Here is a 20,272-nt window from a genome sequence, read left to right as displayed (position 1 = left end):
ATCAGTTAGAGCATTGAGTATTGAAATTAGTGAGTTATGTAGCATTTATACAAGATGTTGGCGAGACCATCCTTGTAGCGTCATGTTCAGTGTTGTTCACTTTGCTCGAGGAAGAAGTGGAACTGGAAAAAGAGCAGAAGAAATTTACAAAAATGTTATAGGAGTTTGTACTTTAGCATGTATGAGGCTGAGGGGCATCTGATAGTAGTGTATAAGACCATGGGAGGCTTAGATAGAGTCGATGCACTCAGTTTATTTTCTCCCCAGGATTGGGCAATCACGGACTAGAGGGCATCAATTTAAGGTCAGAGGGGAAAGAGTAAAAGGGAACCTGAGGGGCAATTTCTTTTACACACAGGGTGGTATGCATATGGGATGAGCTGCTAGCAGAAGTGGTTGAGGTGGGTACGTTCACAAAATTTAAAATACATGTGGACAAATACACAGGTAGGAAAGGATTAGAAGGATACTGGGCAATGGCAGAGAAATGGGATTAATGTGAATGGACATTTTGTTCGGAATGAACCAGTTTGGGCCGAATGGCCTGCCTCCGTGCTGTAAGGCTCTATGAGTCTAACAACTATTGTTCTCCGACTGAATGTTATATTGTACTTCACCAATTCACTGGAGCGAACTTGACCCTCTAGCCTTCAAACATTCCATATTGCATGCAAACGCCAAGTAAAATACAACATATTAATGTCACGATTCCTCCAAAGCTGCTTCCGAGCAAGGTTAGTAATTAGTCTACACAACACCAAATTCGAAATAATCTGCTCTCCAGTTTGGTTCAGAACATACTCTTTAACCTACCTGATATACACTTATGGAATTTATTTTTCACAACATTAGCAGTCATTCTGTTAACTCAGTTTCGATGCAACTTGACGCCATCCATTATTACTGAAGAACTCACGAGTATTTGATACTCATTCACAGGATGGGGGCTTTATTGGATGACCAGCATTTACTAGCCATGCCAGACGGCAGTTCATAGTCAACAGCGTTGCTTTGGATCTGAAGTGACATGCAGGCCAGACCAGGTAAGAATAGCCGTCTCCTTCCCTAAAGGGCATCAGTGAATCCGACGAGTTTTTCCAACAATCAACAATGGATTCCTGATCATCATAAACCCTCGATTCCAGATACTTAATGAATTCAAATTCCACAATCTGCCACGGCAGGATTTGAATCCATGTCCCCAGAACATTACCTGGTTCTCTGGTTTAGGAGCCCAGCGATAATATCAATATGTCATGGCTTCACTTTGCATACAGTTGCATACATAATTTCCAGAACATATGATGCAAAACATTTGCACGACAGTTTTGGTTCAGATATATAACACAACAAGTTTGCTTCTCCACGCAAACTGATTTTGTGGAATCTGAGGGACAGGGCCTGTGCCGTTACTAGTGATAGACTTGGATAAGGCATTCGGGGAGGCTCACCTCGATACTGAGATGACCTGAAGAAATGTCCGGCAATACAGGACAAGCATCAATATCCACCCCGGTCTGTCAGGATAAGTGTCACTGTATATTCTCACTGCTCCCTCACACTCACTGTGTATCTGTTATAGCACCTACCCTCAACCAAGGCTCACGATCTATCTCCAAATAAGATGCAAGCACGCCCACTCTCCCTGTTGAATTCAGCACCTTCCCTCCCCCCACATTTTCTGTTCCTGACGCAATAGCCCCGCACACTAATAACACCGCATGGATACAACACTGTGGACAGACTCCCTCTGGCTACCTCACAATGTCACACCTTAACTACCTCGGCACTAACAGCAGGGCCATCCACTCCCACCCTCACTCATTCCCTCCCTTTCTCCCATTCCAGGAGAAACAGCCTGGAATAGGTCAGAAAGGTCCAAGTCGGGTGGTGGAGTGACGGATATCCGTTTCCTCATCCCCCTACCCTGATATGTGGGGAGGACCCTGGAGAGCTCTGGAGAGGACCTGGAGGCCTTGTGTGTAGATTCGGAAACATCCACATCCCACCAACCGAATAACGTGCAGTGTTCAGTGAAGAAAAATTCTCAATTCAAACCTACTGTCAGTTCCAAACTCATCTCTCTCAATCACAGAACAGATATCCCATTGCACAGAGATGTGGGCAATGAAATACACAGACGTATTGGTAAACACCACAATATACTAACATGCAAAATGCATACAAGGCGATAAGCATGCACACACGGAGAAGCACACAAAGACATATACCGTCACACACAAATAGACACAAACACAGAAAGAAACACAGAGGCTGATACAAAGACAGACAAATATAGTCACACAAATACACAAATGACAAGCATATGGACATACACACACCCGCACACACACGCACACACACACATAAATACACATTAAGACACAGACACGAGTGCCATTAAGACACAAGTAAATAATGTATAAGCAGATCAAGGATTCTAGATAGAAGTTACGAGAATGATGTTGAGGAACATATTAGAAATGACTGAATGGTATATCAGACTCGATAGGCCAAATGGTCTAATTCTGCTCCTTTTTTAATTCTCGTGTGGTGTTATGCTCTCCGGTATTCTCTTCCTGAGACAGCAGCAGCAGCATATTCGATTGGAAACAGTCAGTGGTAATGTGGGAAAAGATTGGAGGGCAAAATGGTTAATGTCAATTCCTAGTTATTGTACCACTATATCCGAAAATGGGCAGTGATTTGATATGAGGTTAACACAGTTTTTTTTAAAAAATGGATCCCACAACGAAAGAAGGATACCCCTTTCCCTTTACTGTTGTGCTATCTGTTGTGAACTCATCCTCAGGGAGCAGTGAAGGTCAATGAAGATATTCTAGGTTGAGCTTGACTGATCTTTGCCGGACAGGAGAGTCAATGTTTATTGGGAACAGAGCGGAGACAGAATGTCAGAACATTCGGATCAGTCTTGAGCATTCTGAATGTTGCTGCCAAATGGCTAACTGCTGCTCCTAGCCCATGTGCTGTTCCCTCAATCCATGCTGCCGGCCGTTACAGAGATATACTGCTGTCCCTACCACTTGTGTTGTTCCCTCAATCCACCCCTCGATGCTGTTACAGAGATATACTGCTGTCCATAACCCATGTGTTGTGTCCTAAATTCAGCCCTCAAGTCTGTTACAGAGGTATACTGCTGTCCCTAACCCATATGTTGTTCCCTCAATCCACCCTCGATGTAGTTACAGAGATATACTGCTGTCCCTACACCATGAATTGTTCCCTCAATGCGATTACAGGGTATAGGACCATCCCATTCAGCCAGACTGGATCGTTTCAATGAGACGGGAGGAGAAGATTCTGCCCCCTAACGAATTATGCAGGAATATAGAACGAAGTAATTCAGCTCGTTGAGAACATTACACAGCCCAGGAGGAGGCCATTCAACCCGCCTGAAGTGCTGCGCAGGAACAAGGATGCTGTCACTGACAGTAAATAGACAGTTGAGGTTTATGATTTTTTTAACACAAAACTGTAACTAGTTTTGCCTCAGAGATCACTGTGGGGTCAGCAATGATCAACAGTCTATGTCAAATATCTGGATGAAGGGACTGAATGGATCAAAGCCGAACTACCTTGTACACCAAAATGATCATTCAATTTATCTTCAGATGGAGGTAGTGAATCTGCATTATGATGTAGACAGGGAAGGTTAGTGAGCATACCCTCAGCAGAAATAATATAATGTGAGTTGTCTATTGCAGTTGGGAACAATTTAAATGGAGAGAGATTGCAGAATTCTGTGATGCAGATGTTTTTCATCTTCTTGGTACATGAATCATATGAAGTCTGTCTGCAGATGCAGCAAGTGATTCGGAAGGTAAGTGGAATGATGCTGTTTGTGGCAACGGGTATTGGGTTTAATCAGGAATGTTTCACTGTATCTGTACAGGGCATTGCTGAGACCACATCTGATCCACTGGGTGCAGTTTTGATCCTCTAAACTACAAAGTTCCTTTCAAAGATGCTCAAAGATGCTTCCCTTAACTCATTCTGAAATGAAGGCCTTTTGTTATCTGGGATTATCTGTTTAGAACTTAGATTGAAAATCTTATTGAACCACGATTTTCAGAGACGTGTTTTGGCTGGCTAAACATTTTCTCTTGTTAAGGAGACTAAAGCTAGATAATATTTTTTTGAATGAGATGCATTGGTATTAACATAAATATTATGAAGATATCAAGCTATTTTTAAAAATTATGCAGACGCATATAAAGATGTCATCAAATTATAAAGCGGGCACATTTTTTTCTTTTGCTGATGAAAGGCACTGTGCATAACAACAGCAATGATGCTGCATACAACATACAGTCTATTATCATCCATTCCAGAGAATGTACATGGAAAGTGCATATGGTCCAATTTGGTGTTCAGTTGACAATATTGTATTTTTCCACACAGAATGGGAGAAAAATATTACCTGCCTCAGGAACAACAGCCAATTGGTCTCTCTCTCTGACTGTGTTCTGCCTGACAACAAGATGTGCGACCAGAAAATCCCTGGGTCATCTTAACAACTCGTGGAGGATTCCTGATGAGGATTCATAGGAATCTATGCACAGCTCGAAGAAAAGAAAATTCAGCCAAATCCAACTGTTCCCGGAAGAAATCCGCATTCCCAGACATTTGTGTGAGAAGAATAACTTCAAAGGCAGAAAAAAACATTTGAGACACTCTATCATTTTAACATTTGTTCAGAGTTCAACTTTCTGTGTCTCAGATTTTTCTAGAAAATTACCCAGTCTGATACTTATATCATTGGACACAGCACTCAACTGGTTACATTTAAAATTGGCTTTCACCAATAGAGGAGTGGGAAAAGACATGGGTGACCTTCCAACATTGGTCAGAACACGAACAAGAGATTTTCAAAGGGTTGTTAACGTGTGAATTCCTTCCCCAGAAGTTTGTGATGCCTGGATATTGTTAGACATTTGAAAGACAAATGAATGTAGGAAAATGGTACACTGACAGAAAAGTGCTGCTGAGACCTTAATCAGATCATCGTGCATGGTAAGGAGTGACAAAGTGCCTGATGACCCACTCGTGCTGCATAATCCTGTGTTGCTATGGTGCATTCAGCCTCTCACAGCTCCTGTAAGGTGCAGATGGGGGCCACTTGCTCCAAATACCTGGTCCACAGTAACACAAGATCTCAAACAATCCTTCACAACTGTCACACACAGATTGATACGGATTGGAAAATGTTATTTCGAAATCCAGGCTGGGTTCGAAAGACGCCTCTGGTCTCTTCACAGATTGTCTCCTCTCTGCAACTTGTGCTTCATTTGTTGGTCTTGGTCTAGACCAGGATTCATTATGAATAAAGCTCTACACCTCACTTAGAGATGACTCAAAAGTGCTTTGCTCTCTCTGATTACAACATTCAATAACAGAACATCCAGGAAAATTACAGCCACTTACTTTGAAATTACAGAAAATGAAAACATAAGGAACAGAAATAGGTAATTCGGACGGTCAAGACATTGTATACGATCATGGCGGATCTACTGTTTGCATTAACTCCTCCTTAATGCCTAATTCTTCACACCCTCAGCTCTCTGACAGGTCTAAAATCCATGTACCACCTCTTTAAATACTTTCAGTGATGTAGCTCCCCAACTCTCCAGTCCAGATAAGTCCTGACATTGATTACCCTCTTTGAGCGGAAAACACTCTCTACACGTACGTCGTCACCTATTGATATGGACAAAAGGTGAACACAGGGCCTCAGGAAAGAGTGAATGCCTTGATATCAAGGCAGTAGTTGACTGAGGATGTTATCGGGACCACCTACTTATTTGAGCTTCATGGGAATCAGGTATAACCTCCCCACTGGTTGGGATCCTTCAGAGCACAAAGGAAGATGTTTGTTGTCGGTGGTCGACAATCCTCTCAGTCCCGGGACATCCGTTCAGGTGATCCTCAGATTAACTTCATCAGCACAAAAATCTTGAGCTTTTTCGTCAACGTCAATATGCCCCCACTCCCGGCGCCCCCCATCTATCACAAGATCAGAAGCAGGTTGATCACTGAAGATCACACAATATTCAGAACTATTTGTCCCCATTCAGCTCCTAAACCAGTCTGTGTCTATACTCAGCAAGACCCAAACAACATTCACGTTAGTGCTGTTAAAGTGTCGGTAACATTCATGTAACAGTGCTGCGAGGCACTGCACCTTTCCACAGTTAAAAGAGGAGCTCATTCAGCATCTCAAGCTGGTTACACCCGGATATGTGGAGGCCATTCAGCCATCGAAATGACTGAACAAGAAGAGGGACAGCCCATTCAATCCTCCTGCCTGTTCCACAGGAAGAGGATGCGTCTGGTCAGTACATTGAGCTGTTAAGCAGGAACAGGCAGAATTCAGTAAGACCCCTAAACCTGTTCTTTAAAACCAGGAGGAGACCATTCACCCATCGAGACACTTACACAGGAAGAGGAGAGTGTCACTGATGCTCCATCCTGGAAAACGAATGGAGCAGAGAATGCATTCATCGATTGCTCACAGTGTTCCTCGTGGCTCCATTGCCTGTGGAACAAATGATACTTTAATATGTTTTGCCGGCAGTGAGGAAGGAAGCCAAATGTTTTATGCCAAGCTTTAAGGAGGCATCTTCCATCTCCAAGAAGACAGACCCATGTTCTCCGTGGGGGTCAGAAGCTGGTGAGGATAGTTAACTGTTTTAGAGTGAAGGTATTGTGGCTCCTGTCGGGATGGTGGATAACGTGAAGTTCTATGTATGATCACACACCAAATGCACTGTATTAATGTTGGAAGAGTTTAGTTAAAGACTGGCCCTCTCTATCTCTCAATCGAAATGGGAAGGGGCGTGGAGTGAGAGGAACGTTCTCAGAGTCTTTTAAGCCATCGAGAATCATGTAAACCAAGTAAAACAAAACATGGAATTTATCACCGTATTATAGTGTCTGTTTGGAATATAATGAGTGACTGTCCATCACCTTAAGGTTCAATGCAATCATCTCTTATTCTTCAAAGCACTACAGATTAATCCTCATGCACACCCGATGGTACAATCATCCCAAAAACGAGTCTGGTGAAACTCCTTTACACTCTTTCTGCCAAGAGGATTATTCCTTATAAAGGAGAGAAAATCTGTGCACAATACCCCAAATACTATCTCAACAACACTCTCAGGGTTGATCACAATAATTCTGTTCCCTCACTTAGCTGTCTCAGCTTCTTTCCTGTGGTATAAAAAGCCATTCCTTCTCACTACACTGCGAATGATGTGGAATTTTGAAGTTTCTTACATCTTTGCGTCAGTCATCACCAGAGGTGACGATGGAAATGTATATCATGTTCAGAGGGATACTCAATCAGAAAGAATTCACTTGAAACAGGGAATGGTCACCTACCTGAATGGAACTTACTTGCAGGAACTTAGAAATCAGGCAGAGGAAGGGAGCTATCTTTCCTTTTGTTCTGCTCTCATGGGATGTGTGCAGCCCTGGTCAGACCAGTATGTTACGCTGATCTTGAACTGAGTGGCTGATTCAGCTGTTTCACAGAATAATAAAGAGTAAACCACATTGGTGTGGGTTTGCAGTCACACAGAGACCTGACCAGGGAAGGATGACCCATGAACTTCTCTACAGGACATTAGGCAAACAGATAGGCTTCTGTTTAAAACAAATAGTGATGATTTCGTTTGCATTCCATCGACTTCCTTCATGAGACACCAAAAGATTATTATTCTGTGCCACTTGATGATGAGTCAATGACTTGACCACCATGCACTGCCTGTCCATCTGACAGATTCTGAGGAGAGGACAAAGTAACTATCTCAAGTGCTAATATGTTGTGACGTAAGCATAGTTAGAAGGGACTTGAAACGGTTATAGCTGGATTTTCCAAAGGCACAAACAATGGATTATTCAGTAGTTGCATTGAGGCTGAGAATGTGCCTGAAATATCCTGATAGTGGTCCTGGGCAGGATTGGTGAGTGGGGACAATATGTAGAAATGTAAATCTGAATGGAGAAAAAAGATCATGGAGTTTAAGAACAGTCTGGTTTCTCCTCGCATATTGTTGAGTAGGTTGTGGATAGTACTTTGCTAGTTATAATGATTCCTGAAGAAGAGCTTATGCCCGAAACGTCGAATTTCCTGTTCCCTGGATGCTGCCTGACCTGCTGCGTTTTTTCAGCAACACATTTTCAGCTAGTTATAATCAGTAAGGAATAAAATCTTTGACTTGATCTGAAAATGATGACCTCCAAATTTTAAAATTTTAATATGAACAGCAACTCAGTTCAACTCAGTTTAATGGGCAGATGGATTGACTTACCAAGAACACCAACTATAGCGAGGATGGGATAGTAACCACCTTGAATAATCCAAAGGATATCTTCGATCCGTGATGCTAATGATATCCAAGGCCGAGAAAGGTAGTAAAGGCCCGAGGATAAACTCCTGTCTGTTGTAATATTCCAGTCTAATGTTCTCAGATTCTGATCTCTCCCCCTCCGTCTCTCGAGCTGCTGATCCCTGTTAGTCCAGTCGATGATGCTCCCGCCCATACTGTGATAACACATTGAACTGGGTCCTTAAATAATAGAAGAGGCAAGCCCTCCAGTGACACATCTCGGATCCACAGAGACTGACATCAATCACAGTCACTGAACAAATAGCTCCAGCCAACACCTTTCAATTCAATGTTGTTTTATTAAAATTCAAAGCAATGATTCAAACTGACATTTTCTGGATAGGTGATGTGAGGGTGACTGATGGAACAAATCTTGAGGCTGGTAGATCCATTGAAAGTAACCATTCAATCTGTCTTGGATGCAGGAGAAATGCCTTCAGTTTATCAGAACGTAAACGTGCGTCTCTGATTATAAATAGAAACATACATCCTGGAACTATTGATCAAGCATCATAATTTCAATTAGACATTGAGACAATTTTGATAGTTCATGATCTGAGGGGAATGTGTGTCTCAGAAACGTGGGGTTGTACCAGACAAATGGCATGGTTATGTTAACACAGAATTGAACGTGACAAATGCAATTCAGATTGTTATTCCAGGTTCAGAGAGAGTCAGATGAAGCCTGTGTTATTGATGTGATCGTTGTTAGTGAACTGTGAGGAAATGTCATTTACTGGACTTCAATTACAGTGTGGTTATGGCATTGTGCAGGAGACAGAAAACCGAGAGAACTGGGGGACATGGCAGCTCAGACTGGAGGGAGGGACAATAATATTCCTCAGTCAACAATATTGGAATGTTACTCTTTATAACTCATATGAAGAACCGATTCAAGGATACATCTAAAGTGAGGAATGAGGAGTAAAATTTGTTTATTGAACACAAAATACGGGGACAAAATTTTCTGTCCGTACTAAACTATGGGAAGTATCAAAAAAAAAGACACACTCATGATATTGAGCTACATAAATTGAAATGTGTATTACAAAATCACGGAAGTGGTGCGCAATCTTTCTCAATCATTATTTGGCCCACAGCTGAGATGCTTATTTCCCCTCTGTCAGTGATCCACCTCATAGAAATTCTCTGGCACAGTATCTCAGTACTGAGGGGGTACTCAGTTCCTGCTGTTGTTCACCCAGTCTATTTAAATTAAATCACCTTCTCACTGTAGAAAAAAAAATCACTTGGTCTTTTAGACTCTGTTTAACTATCAGCAAATCAGCTGTATGATATTGTTGGCGATAAATGATCTGGGACCACAGCCAGTATCTGCACAGTGGTCAAACCGTGTGGCACTCGATAAAGGCCTTACAGTCCGTGAGAATTTCTAAATAAAACTTCCATTTTCTGTTTGTTCCTGTCTATTTCCCCTCATGCTGTCTTCTGATCTATCCAACTCACCCTCATTTAACATCCCTCCAATCACTCCCTGTTTCCAAATTGTTCAGTTATACAGCTTGATGTTGTGACCATTTTGGAGAAATGGATAGAGCAGGGACAGGACTGACCGTTGGAGGGTCTGGGGTTTAAGTGCTTCATTAAGAACAAGGAAGGTACTAAAAGTGGGGCAGGGATGGGTTTTGGGGTGGCGGAGGGTGGGGTGGCATTGAAAATCAAAGACAGCATTACGTTGGTAGAAAGAATGCCTGATAAGGACTCGTCTACTGAGGTAGTATGGGAAGAGGTTAGAAACAAAAACGGAGAGACTACCCTGTTGACAGTTTTCTATTGCCCTCTGAAAAGTTCCAGAGATATAGAGGAAAAGATTACAAATATGATACTGATAGGAGCGAAAGTAACAGAGTAGTTGTTATGGAAGAATTTATCTTTCCACCTATTGACTGGAAATGCTACAGTTCAATTACTTTATATGGGCCAGTTTTTGTCCAATGTGTGCAGAATGGTTTCCTAACACAGTATGTAGATAGGCCAACAAGGGATGAGGCCAAATTGGATCTTGTCCTTGGTAATGAATCAGACCAGGTGTTATATTTGGAGGTAGGTGATCACTTTGCTGATAGTGACAATAATTCAGTTATGTTTACCTTAGCAATGGAAAGGGACAGGTGTATACCGCAGGGCAAGAGTTATAGCTGGGGGAAAGGCAATTATGATGCGATTAGGAACGGTTTTAGGATGCATAGGATAGGGAAGGAAACTGCAGAGGATGGGCACAATTTAAGTGCGGAGCTTTTTCAAGCAATAGCTACTGTGTGTCCTTGATAAGTTTATACGTGTCAGGAAAGGAGGAAGTGGCCGAGTGAGGCTGCTGTGGCCGAGTGAGCATGAGAAGTCTTTGTCAAGTCGGATCGAGGGAAACCCTCAAGCTTTCTATCAGTATGTCATGAATAAAAGAATGACCAAGTGAAGATTAATGGCAATCAAGGACAGTAGTGTTAAGTTGTGTGTGGAGTCTGAGGAGATGGGACAGGCTGCAAATTAATATTTGAATCAGTATTCACAATGGAAAAAGAAAATGCTGTCGAGGCCAATACTGAGATACAGGCTATTAGACAAGACGGGATTGAAGTTCGTAACGCGGAGATGTTAGCAGTTCTGGAGAGTGTGAAAATAGATAGGTCCCCTGGCCAGATGGAATTTATCCTACGATTCTCTGAGAAGCTAGGGAGGAGTTTACACAACCATCTGTTGGAATTTTTAAATGGCCAGTGTCTACAGAAATAGTACCAGAAGACTGGTGGACAGCAAACGTTGTCCCATTGCTCAAGAAATGGAGAAGAGACAACCCTGGTAATTGTATATCTGTCTTACTTTGGTTGTGGGTAAAGTGTTGGAAAGGATAATAAGAGATAGGATTTACTATCATCTAGAAAAGAATCATTTGATTAGGAATAGTCAACAAGGTTTTGTGAAGGGCATGTCATGCCTCAAAAATCTTACAGAGTTCATTGAGAAGGTGACCAAACAGGTGGATGAGGATAAAGTGTGGTATATGGATTTCAGTGAAGCGTTTGATCACGTCCCCCATGGCAGGCTATTGATGAAATTATGGAGAGTGTGGTGTTGGAAAAGCAGAACAGATGAGACTGCGTCCAAGGTGCATGCAAGTTAATGTTTCTCTTGTTAGCCCTTCATCGGGAATCAGTTTTCTGGTCCGCAGCATCTGCAGTCTTCATTTTATCCTCGCTCCTCGGATGTTGCCTGACCTGTTATGCATTTACAGCGCCACACTCTCGACTCTGATCTCAAACATCTACAGTCCTTACATTCTCCCAGAAAATATGGAGACGTTTGGATCACAAATCGACTAGCTGAAAACTGACAGAAGGTGGTAGTTGATGGGGAATGTTCATCCTGGAGTTTAATTGCTAGTGGTATACCGCAAGGATCTGCTTTGGAGTGACTGTTGTTTGTCCTTTTGAAAATGACCTTAATGAGCATATAGTAGGATGAGTTAATAAATTTACGGTTGACAGTAAGGTCGGTGGATCTGTCGGCAGTGCTGAAGGGTGTTGTAGGTACTGAGCTGTAATGTTCTATGTGCATGGACCTACAATCGGCTGAATAGCTTCCTTCTGTGCTATAACAATTTTGAGGTACTCTGACCCACAATAAAAGCTTTAGGTTCCTGGAGAGACAAGCTGGTCCAGTAAAGGACAAACAATGCACAATCATCCATCATCTCTTCCTGTGTTCTGATATACAGCGGCCTCAAAATATCTATCCAAACAAAATAGATTGATTCAAATTCAAGCAGTCAGGAGGACGTTCACCCGAGAGGATTTCTATCAGAGGATTCAATGATTAATAAGATTTCAGAATAACACAAAAAATAAAACAATATCAAAGAAGCATAATTATTGGCAGCAGAGTAAAACTTACAGTTCCAAATATTTCCACGTTCAGCATTGTATTCAGTTTTGGTCACCTTGCTATAGGAAGGATGGTATTAAACTGGAACTTTACAGGGATGTTGCCAGGATTCAAAGGTCTGAATCATAGGGAGAGATTGGATAAATTGGGACATTTCTCTTTAGAGCGCAGGAGACTGAGGGGCGGCATGAAGTGCGTCGAGACGCTAGTCATGGCCCACATCAGTTCCAGTCTCCCAGCCTGCCTCGATCCCCTACAATTTTCCTACCAGTGGAATGGGTCCATAGCAGGTGCCATATACCTGGAACATCTGGACAACAAGGACACCTACGTCAGATTCCTGCTCATTGACTATAGGTTCACCTTCAACACCATTATTCCATTCAGAATAATCACAAAACTCCCTGACCTTAGTCTTGGCTCCGTCCTCTGAAATTGGATCCTCAGCTTTCTGACCTACAGTACACAAGCAGTGAAAATAGGTAAGTGTGTCTCTTCCATGATAACATTCAACATTGAAAACCCAAAGGATGTGTCCTACTCTACTCCCTGTACACCCACGACTGTATAGCCAAATTTTGAACGAATGCCATCTACAGTTTCACTGATGACACCATCATAGTAGTACAGATATGTAATGATGGCAAGTCAAAATACAGAACAGAAATAGAGGACTTGGTGATGTGCTGCACTGAGTCCAACCTCTCTTTCAACGTTGGCAGAACTAACCAACTGATCAATGACTTCAGAAAGAAAGGAGGAGAACATACCCCCATCTGCATCAATGGAACTGAAGTTGAAAGGGTGGAAAGCATTAAGTTGCTTGGAGTGACGATGTGACAGTCGAGATGGCACAACAACGTCTCTTCTTTCTCTGGCACCTCAAGACATTTGACATGTCCAAAAGGACCTACACCAATGTCTACAAGTGCACCATTGAGAGCAAACTATCTATGTACATAATGGCCTGGTGTGACCACAGCCTTGCCCAGGACAGTAAGAGAAATGACAGAAGGTTGTGTGCACAACCCATGCCATCACGGAAACCAACGTCCCATCCATTGTCACCATTTACACAGCTCACTGCCGCGGAAAGGCTGATAACATTATCAAAGACCCATCGCACCCTGGATCTCCTACAATCTCTTCCATTACGCAGACAATACAGATGCTTGAACACACAAACCAGCGGCTCATGAACAGCATTTTCCCAGCTATTATTAAACTAAGGAATGGACTGTCTAACTTCAAATTATGCTGATCTTGCTCATATTGATGTTGCCTATTGCATGCCCTTTCTGGTGTAGCTTGTATGCCTCTGATCTGTATGTCCTTGTTTATTGTAGGAGCGAGATTCCCCAGCTAGGGACAAAGACTCTGGAGGCAGACAGGACACAGGCACGGAATGGACTTTAATTCAAGCAAAACCTGCTTAATGCTGGGAGAATACCAAAGGATCTTCCTCGAAACTGGCTTTGACATGAGAAGACAATCGTTCCCCTAATCTGTAGCTCAGATCAGAAGGCAAATAAATGACACACTTCGATTTTACATTAAAAAGACAGTATTGTTATACATTCTGTGTTGCAATGATCGTACACAACTTTGTCAGTGTCCCCTCCACTCTCCTTCCGCAGAACTAATCTTGTAAAACAACTGATCAATGATGGACACTCACATGGACAGCCCGAGGTTCTTATTTGTTTCGGATGTTTAACAATTTTTGTTATATCTAGTCCTTAAGATCTTTCTATAATGCATTCCAAAGTTTGTGGCTGAGCTCTTTTTAGTCATACTCCTCATTGTTTATCTTGATGGATTGCATGAATTCTATTCTCCAATGGGCAGGCTATCTCTTATCAAATTCCGTGATCACAGTTTACATTAAAAAGTTGATTCTGTTACAAAATGCATATTATTTTTATTGTTATTATTATTATTATTGTTGTTATTATTATTATTATTATTATTTCTACTGTTAACCCTTTTCTTATCGAATTAGACAAAACATGCCAGGCATGTCTTTAAGGTTTTATAATTGCGTTGAAATCTGTGTCCATGATTATTTACCAAATATTTAACTAGAACTTATTACTATTGTAAATAGTTTCAAAGGCGCAGCTCGCTTCTGAAAGATAACCTGAGTAGCTGTTTTTGTGGGTGAAAAAATCCTTACTGAGATCAGAATAAGTATTCTTTTGTAGTGATTCTTCAAAGTTTTTGTGCTACAATTTCATTATTTCATCCGTGTTCTGTTACAAATCATCATTTTTTTAAAAAAAAATTCTTTATCATTATGTTGGCCTGTTTCAGAATCTTGCGACTCAGATTATCCTTTCTTTTGCCTTGGAATAATTGTCTTCTCAAAGGCCGTTTTTCACTAATGCTGAAGCAATCTATTTTAATTTCTGGCTATTTTGTGGCTCTTCAAAAACAGACAGTTGAAATAGACGTTTAAATTTCGGCCACTCCATGTCTCTAAAAAAGGCAGCTCCAACTCTCACTATGAGCTGCCAGAACTGTGAATAAAATAAAGAGTTTCACTCTACTTAGATACATGCGACAATGAATTCTATCAAATCAAATGAAACCAAATCATATGATCGAGAGAGAGAAATTGTCACAAGGTCAATACACCCAGATGAAACATCTGCAGCCTGCCACATCTAGCCAAAAATCGTGATAGACGATTAAACAACTAACAGGTGGAGTGAGCTCCACAATTGTTCCCATTCTATCAATGGATCAGCTCTGCACATCAGTGTAAAAAACAAAGAATTAGTATCTGTGCCATGTTCTGCCAGGTGTGTTGAGTCGATGATTCAACTCACCGTCATCATGATGCTCACAGAATCACAGATGCCAGTTTTCAACCAATTCGATTCGCTGCATGTGACATGAAGAAACAGCTGAACACATTAGATACGGCAAAGGCAATGGGCCCTGTCCCCATTCCTGCAAAATGACTGAAGACTAGTGCTGCACAACAAGCCGTGTCCCTGGGGAAACTGTTTCCTTCCAGCTCTAACTCTAACATCTCCCTGGCAATGTGGAAAATGACTCAGCTATGTCCAGTTCCTAAACGGGGAATAATTACAATCTGACTAATTACAACCCCCTCAGTCTCGTCACGATAGTCAAATTGAGAGTTCTTTTTGACGGAGCTGTCAAGCAGCACAGACATAACTTGCTCAGTCTGGTTTCCAATAGGTCCCCGTGTGGAGATGATGCTGTTTTGGAAAAGTCACTGGATTAATAATCCAGACCAGGCCAATGCTGTGGCAGCTGGTGGAAGTTACAAACAATTAATAAAATATCGAGATATCAAATCTGGTGTTAGTAACAGTGACCTTGAAGTCAATATCGATTGTTAACACCAATTTGCTTTTCCAATGTACTTTCAGGAAGTGAATCTCCCGTGCTTTCCTGGTCTGGCCTAAATGTGACACCAGACACACAGACATGTGATAAACTCTTCAATGGTCTCTAAAAGGGCCAAGCAAGACACTCTATTTTATCAAACTGCTCCGAGGTCTTAAAGGATAAAACCGGACAGAACACCCAGCCCCAGCCTCAGTATGGAAAATGGAACGGGAAACACAGTCCTGTTGAGCCTGCAGAGACCCCCTTCCTAACATCGGCGAACTTGTGACAACATTTACAGAGTTTTCCCACAGACCGCACAGAAACATCGGGAATGGAATAGGCCATATAGCACATTGAGCCTGCCCCATTCTAGTTAATGTCTGAACATATCCTCAGTGCACTTTCCCCACACACTGTACACATCCCTTAATGTGATTAACCTTGTGAAGCTATAAAATAGGAACTGCGGTAGTCCCTTTGGTCTGTCGAGTTTGCTATCCAATTCAATATAATGATGGCTGACCCGTTATTTCTACACCATACTCCACACCCTTATTCCTGGACTCAAGTCCCCCTGAAATGAGGGTCAACACCCGATTTATCTTCCTAACTGCTTTCTGCTCCTGCAGTATTGCTTTCAGTGACTGGTGTACCACAGATCCTTTTCAATGTTACAGCTTCCCACTTGGTGGGTCAGCGTAAACTGGTCAGCGTGCCAATGTATTCCCAGTATTGGTTTCTGTCTTCAGAACTCTCTGCCCTCAGAGGTCTGTCCAAACCATAAAAAAAGACTGCAGTTCCCTTTATAGATCGACATTTCTAAACCACTCCCTTTTTGAATGATTGGCTTCCATTTTAGTGTTTCCCAAAAAAGAAGACAACATCACACCTATCCACACTGCTCTTCATCTGTCATACATTTACTCATTCACTCTATTTGTTTCAATCACCTTGAAGTCTTTTTCACATCCTCTTCACTTTTCAAAATCTTAGTTCCGTCAGCAGACTTGGAAACTTTGTATTTGATTCTCTCAACGAGATGTTTGAGATGTATTGTGAATATCTGGCGCCCCGGCACCAATCATTGCGGTGCCTCACGAGCCTTCCAAACTGTAAACCATCCCATTATTCCTACTCATTGTTTCCTGTCAACACTCCCACTTTAACACCATGTTCATATATTGCCACCCCGCCCCGCCCCATCCCATGAGCTTTTACTTTGCGCACTAGACTTGGGACTCTATTAAAGTTCTTGCTGAAAATCTAACTTCAGTGTCTCTATTGTTTTTTTCTGTAATTAATCTACCAGTCAGTTTCCTAAATATGTTTCCCATTGATTTTTTTGATTTTTTTCTATGCCCATTATTTTCAGTTCCAATTACCTCACCAAATTAGTTGATTTACTAATTTCATTCAATATCATTTTCTCATTGCACTCCGGTTTTCTCCTCTTGATGGGAAGGCTTTGTTTATGTATTTTACTGTGAAGACAGAAGTGAGGTAGTTGTGTCATGTTTCTCTGTTCTCCATTCTCCATTTCCTGTTTTTAGACTGTAAGGAAGCTGAAACTTTGACTAAAAAGGACAGCTGTTGTTTATTCCCCCTGTCCATGCCCCTTGTAATATTAAACCTGAATTACTTACCCACTCAACTTCCTCTGCTCCAAAATAAATAACTCAAGCTTATCCAGCCTCTCTCCACAGCTCATCTGCTCCATCCCAGGGAACATCCTGGTGAATCTCCTCTGCTCCTCATCCAGTGCAATCACATCCTTCCTGTAATGTGGCTCCCAGAACTGCACACAATATTTCATTTGGCCTCACCAAAATGCCATATAGAATTCGTATAATCTTTGGGTCAATGAATAAAGGCTTTATCTACAGCCATGCTGAACTCATCAATTATCATATCCAGTCACATTCAGAAATGTGTGGAGAGGCACCCTCTGCGCTTCCTAGTGTAGTGCCATTCTTTGAGTATTCCCCTAAATGATTCCTTCTTCCAAAGTGTATCACCTCATATTTATCAGGGTTACATTCCATCTGCCATTGATCTGAACATCTGACCATTCCATCTGTATCTTCTTGTAACATAAGACCTTCGTCCTCACTGCCAACCACCCGGCCAATCTTTGTGTCAAACACAATCTTACTTATCACACTCCCCCTACCCAATTCACATTCACATCAATTATGAATACCACAAATAATAAGGGACACAGAACTGATCTCTGTGGTACACCAGGGGGAATTTGGGCTCCAGTCACAAAAACAGACTTCTACCATGAAGTTGAGTTTGGATACAACTTGGCAAGTCACTAATAGGCCCTACATGTCCTCTGGTTGTTCTGTTCCACTTGATATACGTTAGGAATATCTGGGGATTCTCCTTAACCTTGCCCTGCCAGCAGCCTTCCATGCCTCTGTGTTAGTCAGTCCCCTCTGAGGGAAGACTTTCCTCCTTATTGCGGTCTTAAATGGCATATCCCATATCCTGTCATTATTTCCCTTAAATATAAAGTAGACAGCCAGAGAAACATCCTGTTTATTTCTACCTCATTACATGTATCATCGATTTTTGAAATTTCAAAGCGATCACCTCTCATGCTTTGAAACTGTAGAGTTCGCAAGAAACTCTTGTCGTCTGAGGAATTAATCTGGAGAATGTCCATTGCACGTCCTCTGTGACCAGTGTACTCTTTCTTAGACTAGGTCACCAACACTGCACTCAATACCTCAGGGACACTCTCACCAACACTCTATGCAACTGCTTCATGATGTCTTTACCTCTATATTCCGATTCCTTTAAACAAAGTCCAACCTAACTTTAACTTTCCTTTTACACATATTCCTTTAATTACCATTCAAACTAATTGCATTTACGATCTCACTCTGTGAGTTATAGAGTCATAGAGATGTACCTTATGAAAAATGACCTTTTAGTCCAATCCGTCCATGTCTAGCAGAAATCCCAACCCAATCTAGTTCCACCTGCCCGGACCCGGCTATATCCCCCAAATCCTTCCTATTCATATATCCATCCAAATGTCTTTAAAATGCAGCAATTGTACCAGCCTCCATCACATCCTCTGGCAACTAATTCCATACACGTAACACTGTCTGTGTGAAAATGTTGCCCCTTAGGTCTCTCTTACATTTACATCAGATTGCCTACAGAGTGGAAACAAATCCACACTGATCCATTGAAGCGCAACCCACCCAGACCCATTCGCCTTCACCTAACTCTCTGGGCAAATTAGCATTTCCAATTTACCTAACTTGCACATTTTTGGATTCTGGGAGGAAACACAAGCAGAAAATGTGCAAATTCTACACAGAGAGTCGCCTGTGGCAGGAGTTGTGAGGAAGCAATGCTAACCACTGTGCCATCGTGCTGGCCAAAATCTTTCTCCTCTCAGCCTAAACCTATGCCCTTTAGGTCTGGACTCCCGGAACCCAGGGAAAAGAATAACTTTGTCTATTTACCTTGTTCATGCCCCTCATAATTTTGGAGATCTCTATAAGGTCACCCCTCAGCTTCTGACGCTCAAGGGAAACCAGTCCCAGCCTGTACAGCCTCTCTCTATAGCTCTAATCCTCCCACCCTGGCAACATTCTTGTAAATCTTTCCTGAACCCTTTCAAGTTTCACAACATATTTCCGAATTGAAGGAGACCAGAATTGCACGCAATATTCCAACAGTGGCCTAACCAGTGTCCCGTACAGCCGCAACATGACCTCACAACTCCAATACACCATACTCTGATCAATAAAGGAAAGCATACCAAACGCCTTCTTCACTATCCTATCTAACTGCGACTCCACTTTCAAAGAGCTATGAACCTGCACTCCAAGGTCTCTTTGTTCAGCAACTCTCCCTTAGATCTTACTATTAAATGGTATAAGTCCTGCTAAATTTGCTTTCCCAAAATGCAGCATCTCGCATTTATCTGAATCAAACTCCATCTGCTACTTCTCAGCCCATTGGCCCATCTGGTCAACATCCTGTTGTAACCTGAAGTAACCCTCTTCACTAAACACTCCACCTCCAATTTTGGTGTCATTTGCAAACTTACTAACTGGACCTCTTACGCTCGCATCCAAATGATTTATGTAAATGACAAAAAAAGAGGACCCAGCACTGATCCTTGGGTACTCCACTTGTCACAGGCCTCCAGTCTGAAAAACAACCCTCCACCTCCACCGTCTGTCTTCAATCTTTGAGTCAGTTCTGTATCCAATTGGATAGTTGTCCCTGTATTCTGTAAGGTCTAAACTTGCTAACCAGTCTCCCAGGGAGAATTTTGATGAACGCGTTACTGAAATCCACATAGATCACATCTACTGCTCTTCCCTCTCAATCCTCTTCGTTACATATTCAAAAAGCTCAATCAAGTTTGTGAGATATGATTTCCCACGCACAAAGCCATATTGACTATCCCTAATCAGTCTTTCTCTTTCCAAATACATGTACTCCTGTCCCTCAGGATTTCCTCCAACAACTTGCCCACCACTGACGTCAGGCTCACTGGCCTATAGTTCCCTGGCTTGTCCATACCACCCTTCTTAAACAGTGGCACCACATTTCCCAAA

The sequence above is a fragment of the Hemiscyllium ocellatum genome, unplaced genomic scaffold (assembly GCF_020745735.1).
Source record: "Hemiscyllium ocellatum isolate sHemOce1 unplaced genomic scaffold, sHemOce1.pat.X.cur. scaffold_199_pat_ctg1, whole genome shotgun sequence".
Taxonomy (NCBI): Eukaryota; Metazoa; Chordata; class Chondrichthyes; order Orectolobiformes; family Hemiscylliidae; genus Hemiscyllium; species Hemiscyllium ocellatum.
The sequence above is the reverse complement of the archived record's forward strand: the minus strand, read 5'-3'. Positions refer to the sequence as shown.